Source organism: Triticum dicoccoides, chromosome 6A (assembly GCF_002162155.2).
Source record: "Triticum dicoccoides isolate Atlit2015 ecotype Zavitan chromosome 6A, WEW_v2.0, whole genome shotgun sequence".
Taxonomy (NCBI): Eukaryota; Viridiplantae; Streptophyta; class Magnoliopsida; order Poales; family Poaceae; genus Triticum; species Triticum dicoccoides.
In genome coordinates this window covers 253560886-253567505 of record NC_041390.1, presented here as the reverse complement: position 1 = coordinate 253567505, position 6620 = coordinate 253560886, and the positions used below count along the sequence as shown (strand labels likewise).

Genomic DNA, 6620 nt, shown 5'->3' with positions numbered 1-6620 from the left:
TTCACATACGATCCATTCTACGGTTTGCTCTACGTATTCGCTGACTTGGCGCAAATGGACAGAGTAGCGTTGACTGGGGCATGTCACTTGGACAGCTCGAATATGAAGAGACTGGGGGGGGGGGGGTTCTTGCAAACTGGCTATACTGGTCAAATTAGGAGGAGGCCTCAGGAGTCAGGATCGCCGCTGCCCGCGCCTGTGCTGGAGGCCGGCGCAATGGTCCTAGATGGTGCCGGCCACCTGTGGCCGTGGAGCCACTTGTCCAAAACAGCGTCTCTGGCAGGGTACCCGTGAGCCCTCCATTGTTCTGCAAAAGCAGTCATCAGCTTCGTCTCCGTCCAGAGCACAGCCCACACCTCGCCGGAAAGCTCGTTGTCTTGGAGCTGCAGGCTTATGGGCACGGTAGTTGGCGAGGCTGGCCAGGATCGAGCCGTTCAGGCGGTTGCCGGAGGCGGAGATAATCCACAGCTCGCCGTTCTTGCAGACCCCCGCATCGGCCCGGAGACGTCGTTGCCGTCGACCTGGTATCTCTCAGGGCTCATTCAGTTTGGAGGAAATCTAAACGTAGGAATTTGGAGTAGTATAGGAATTTGATAGGATGGCACTTGCCACCCTAAGGAATTGACTTGCCTCGTTCCTACGCGCAAAATGAGCTTTGAGTGGATGTATAGTTTCCTCCAAAAGCATAGGAAATGAATAGTATTCCTACGAAATTCCTTTACGCATTTCCTACAAACCGAATGCATATATAGGAAATTTTCTTCTGGAATCCTTGTTCCCATGTTTTTTCTATAAAAATCCTCTAAACCGAATGAGGCCTCGGAGATGGGGAGCGCATCCCAAGCTCCCCCGGGAAGCGATCCGGTGAGCTTGTTATTGAACAACCATAGAAACACCAGCGATGGCAGCTGGGCGAGGCTAGCTGGTATCCCGCCGGAGAAGAGGTTTCTGGTCAAACATATGTTGAACTCTGAATCCTGCTACACATATTCAGTTAGCTAGGTGTTCATTTTTCAATGGAGGGATGGAGTTCTGGCGTATCAGTAGAGTGCGTCGGTGTTGTGGCTCATGCTAGCGATGATGCCGTTGTCGGGAAAGTTCTTGGCGACGGAGGCGTTGAGCGCACGGTGGTACTCCTTTGTGAGCTGCACGCGGCCTCCGTGGCCGGTGCCGAGCATCTTGAGGATGCACTGCACGTCCACCTTGACACCGTCGACACCGGCGACGGCGGTGTACGTATGGAGCTCATCGTAGAAGCGGTGCACGGCCAACGGGTACACGATGCCGAGCCCGTGCAGGGTGAGCACGTCGGTCTTTGGGGCTGTTTGGTTCTAGGCCTAGTATTGTCATATTTTACCACATATTTTTGCCAACCTTACGTAAGTTTAGTTCATCAAAATGAAAACCATAAGTTGGCAAGCCTAAGTGAATCTTGTCACACTTTTTGTGTGTATGACATGTGGGGCTCAAGTGTGGCTTGAACCAAATGCTCACCTAAGTTAGTCAAATTTGCCTAATCTTAGATGTAGCAACCTTTAGTAAAGTTAGTCACAAACCAAACAACCTCTTCATGTTGGGCTCGTTCTCCGCCATGCCCGGCGAGATCTTGGTGTACTGCATGCTAGAGCGGTAGGCCTCCATCCTGGTAACGCCTGGCCGCATGCCGCCCCAGTAGCCAGTGATGGCGTGCCACATGTACACATACTTGAGCCCGTACTTGTCCTTCGACGCGCGCACCAGCGTCTCGATGCCAGTGGCGGTGGCCGGGTCATCGCCGCTCTAGAAATTACTGTTCTCCTTGTTGCCAGTGAGCCGGGGAAGGGGTGGCGGCTTGCCGGCCTCGCTAGGGAAGTCCGCGCCGGAGCTTTGTTTCTTGGTTCCGACCGACTTCCAGGCATCGTCGGTGATGGCGAACTTGGGCGGTGCGCGTTCCGCCGGCGGTGATGCTCTGGAGGCCGGCCTCGATGCCTCCTGAGTGGTGATGTCCTGGTAGAAGGCCGACTGCCCATGTCCACCACCTGAAGGAGTCAACGATCGCAGGGAGCTTCTTCTCGCGCGCGGGCGGAAGGTTCCCGAGGCAGACCGCCGCGACGGTGCCGGCGATGGCGGCGAAAGGGTCAGACTCCGCGGCGCCCACGAAGAGGACGCGGTAGAAGGAACTGGCGAGCGTGCCAGCGTCTCCACTCTCAACGCAGAGCTGGAACTTATCGCCGCCCGCACCGCCGCCCTGGAGGCTGGCCCGGAACACGCCCTCCACGAGCGGGAGGAACACGACGTACGACACCTCCTCCTCGCCGGCGCCGGCCTTGGACTCCACGAGCAGGAATTGCGTCCCACGCGGGATGTCCCCGCACTTGTCCCCCATCCTCTGCGCCATTCACCACATCTTCAACCAGAAGCATGCCCCCACCAACACAAAACCAAATTAGATCAATGCCGATCAAGACAAAACGAACAGGCGAACAGACACAGAACCGCGTCGCGTCCTCCGAAATCGCATCTGGCGGGCGAGAGGACGGACCTCATGCCGCCGAGGGAGACGATGTGGCGGGAGGCCGGGCCGACGAAGTCGCCGAGGGAGACAACGGACGGCGGCGGCTCAGAGCCCGACGACGATCTCATGGTGCGGCCGCCACAGTCGCACACCGCCGACGAGCTAGATGTCACCACCTCGGCAGCGACGACGAACAGGGGAGAGGAGCGAGTGGTCCGACCGGCCTATTCAGTTTCCGTTCATTTTGCAAAAGCCCCCTTGGTTCCCAGTGTATTCAGTTGAACCAGACGACGTGGCAGTCAGCGCACGCGTGGCACGAGTTGACAGCTGTCAAATCAGCTAATACATAGAGCAAACCGTATAATGGACCGTATGTGAACACCTAGGACGAGTTTAGTGTTGGTATTTCGGGTATTTTAAACTACAGGGACTAAAGTGGCCACCGAGGCAAGTTTGATGACCTATAGTGAATTTTTCTCTGTGGAAATGTATACTTAAAACGAACATTTGTTTGGCTCCCGTGTTCTTCGCTGTCTATACGCACACAGGCTGTTGGGCGAAATGCTACAACAGCCAGAAGACGGTCATTTCCTGGAGATACATTCCTCTCTTCTGCTTTCTTTATAACTCTTTCAGATACGTACATCCAATCAAGCAGGTCCAGACCACTGGTCCATCATGCCGTCTCGCCGTGCCCCACCCACTCCAGTCATATCTCATCTAGGAGAGGTGGATTGCCATCCTCTCCGCCTCCGGACGGGATATCACGGCGGCAATCCGTGTGCCCTTCCCTTTCTGCACCATGCAGCTGCCCCGGGCCAATGCAGCGTCGCTGCCGCTCGCTTCGGCTCCACCACCGCTACCGAAGCTCCTTATCTTGGGCTCAATGACGGTGGAGATTCAATCCCCGCCACCTCCGTCATTTGCCATCCCCTCTTATGGGGGTATTTTTACCCCCATTCAAGGGTTTCTCCTATGCGTCCGGTGCAAGGGGATGGGAGCTCGAGGACGCCGGGCTCATCGTCCAGCCGGCGCGTGACGAGGTCCACGGCACCGGCCCTCAGAACGGCCAGTTATTCTTCAGCGGTGGCACCCCGCACGGTAAGCTCCTCTAATCTTCCCCTTGCTTCATAGTTAGGGTTCTTAGGGTAGTCCAACTAGTGTTAGGTTATATTGTGGACAGTGGATTTCATCCGATTCGACCGAATTCGATCCGAATCCACTTTTTTGGGGGATGAATTAGTGTGCATGCCTAGTATGTTCACTCCACATGATAGTGTTAGATTAGATTGTTGACAATGAATGCTAGTTTGTTCACTCCAAATGCTGCTGTTGATGTTGATAGTGCCATATTGTTAGTTTGTTCACTCCACATGCCTAAGTGTGCAGCGTTTACGTTCTTGTTCTTGTTGTTCTTAGTGTGTATGTTGTTCAGTTGTTGTTGTTGTTGTTGTTGTTGTTGTTGTTGTTGTTGTTGTTGTTGTTGTTGTTGTTGTTGTTGTTCTTGGGTATGTTGATATTCTTGCTATTATTCTTGTTGTTGTAGCTGTGTGTAAGTGTGTTGGATGTTGTTCTTGCTGTTGTTAGGCTACGCGAATGCATGATCAACATAGGGCATTGCATGTGCATGCTAGTAGGACATACCTAAATGCCAAAAATAGTAGTAGGACATACATGATCAGAGTAGGACAATGCATGTGCATGTGCATTTGGCATGATCTGATAGCACTCATCAGTGTTAGCTTTGATCGTTGCTAGCTTTGATCAGTGTTAGCACTGATGATTGCTAGCTATGATCATTGGCATTCGCACTACCAATGATCATATGTCACTGTTGCTAATTATCGTCCACCTTGCTGATACGCCCATTTTGCATCGTGTTTTCTTACTATTATTTGTGATGTTTTTATGCATAATAATGCTTTTTGGAGTAATTCTAATGCCTTTTCTCTCATAATTTGCAAGGTACACACAAAGAGGGAGAATTCCGACAGCTAGAAATCTAGACCTGGAAAAGCTACGCCAGGCTACCTATTATGCACAACTCCAAACAAGCTGAAACTTATCGAAGAATTTTTATGGAATATATGAAGAATATAGGAGCAAATGAGTACCAGAGGGGGCCCACCAGGTGGGCACAACCCACCTGGGTGCGCCAGGGAGCCCAGGCGCGCCCTGGTGGGTTGTGCTCACCCAGGCCCACCTCCGGTGCCCATCTTCTGGTATATAAGTCATTTTGACCTAGAATAAATAAGCAGAGGACTTTCGGGATGGAGCGCCGCCGTCTCGAGGCGGAACTTGGGTAGGAGCACTTTTGCCCTTCGGCGGAGTGATTCCGCCGGGGGAACTTCCCTCCCAGAGGGGGAAATCATCGTCGTCTTCATTATCACCAACAACTCTCCCATCTTGGGGAGGGCAATCTCCATCAACATCTTCAACAACACCATCTCATCTCAAACCCATGTTCATCTCTTGTGTTCAATCTTGTTACCGGAACTATAGATTGGTGCTTGTGGGTGACTAGTAGTGTTGATTACATCTTGTAGTTGATTACTATATGGTTTATTCGGTGGAAGATTATATGTTCAGATCCATTATGCTATTTAATACCCCTCTGATCTTGAGCATTTTTATCACTTGTGAGTAGTTACTTTTGTTCTTGAGGTCATGAAAGAAATCATGTTGCAAGTAATCATGTGAACTTGATGTGTGTTCGATATTTTGATAATATGTATGTTGTGATTTCCTTAGTGGTGTCGTTTGAACGTCAACTACATGACACTTCACCATATGGGCCTAAGGGAATTCATTATGGAGTAGTTATTAGATCATGGGTTGCGAGAGTGACAGAAGCTTAAACCCCGGTTTATGCATTATTCGTAAGGGACCGATTGGATCCAAAAGTTTAATGCTATGGTTAGAATTTATTCTTAATACTTTTCTCGTAGTTGCGGATGCTTGCGAGGGGGTTAATCATAAGTAGGAGGTGTGTTCAAGTAAGAACAACACCTAAGCACCAGTCCACCCACATATCATATTATCAAAGTAGTGAACACGAATCGAATCAACATGATGAAAGTGACTAGATGAAATTCCCGTGTACCCTCAAGAACGCTTTGCTTATTATAAGAGACCGTTTTGGTATGTCCTTTGCCTCAAAAAGATTGGGCTACCTTGCTGCACTTTTGTTACTATTATCATTACTTGCTCGTTACAAAATATCTTGCTATCAAACTACTCTGCTACTTATAATTTCAGCACTTGCAGACATTACCTTGCTGAAAACCACTTGTCATTTCCTTCTGCTCCTCGTTGGGTTCGACACTCTTACTTACTGAAAAGAGCTACAATTGATCCCCTATACTTGTGGGTCATCAAGGCTATTTTCTGGCACCGTCGCCAGGGAGTGAAGCGCCTTTGGTAAGTGGAATTCGGCAAGGAAACATTTATACAGTGTGCTGAAATTTACTGTCACTTGTTACTATGGAAAACAATCCTTTGAGGGGTTTGTTCGGGGTATCTTCACCTCGACCGGAACCACAATTAGCTACCCCTAAACCTACTGCACCTACTGAAAATATTGAATATGAAATTCCTTCAGGTATGATAGAACAACTGCTACCTAATCCTTATGCAGGAGATGGAACCGAACATCCTGATATGCACTTGATATATGTGGAACAAATTTGTGGACTGTTTAAGCTTGCGGGTTTACCCGGAGATGAAGTTAATCAGAAGGTTTTCCCTTTATCTTTGAGCGGAAAAGCATTGGCAAGGTATATGCTATGCGATGATATTGGATCTTGGAATTGGAATCGATTGAAATTGGAGTTTCACCAAAAAAAATATCCTATGAATCTAGTTCATCGTGATCGTAATTACATATATAATTTTGGCCTCGTGAAGGAGAAAGTATCACTCTAGCTCGGGGGAGGCTTAAGTCAATGTTATATTCATGCCCCAATCATGAGCTCTCAAGAGAAATTATTATTCAGAATTTTTATGCGCGACTTTCTCTTGATGATCAATCTATGCTCGATACTTCTTGTACTGTTCTTTTATAAAGAAGATTATTGAATTCCGGTGGGATATTTTGGAAAGAATTAAATGCAACTATGAAGATTGG

General features: G+C 49.2%; 1 pseudogene; it reads right to left on the bottom strand.

The window, feature by feature from the left end:
* Window positions 1-1040: 1040 nt before the first annotated feature.
* On the bottom strand, window positions 1041-2622 carry LOC119315825 (annotated as a pseudogene).
* Window positions 2623-6620: the final 3998 nt, after the last annotated feature.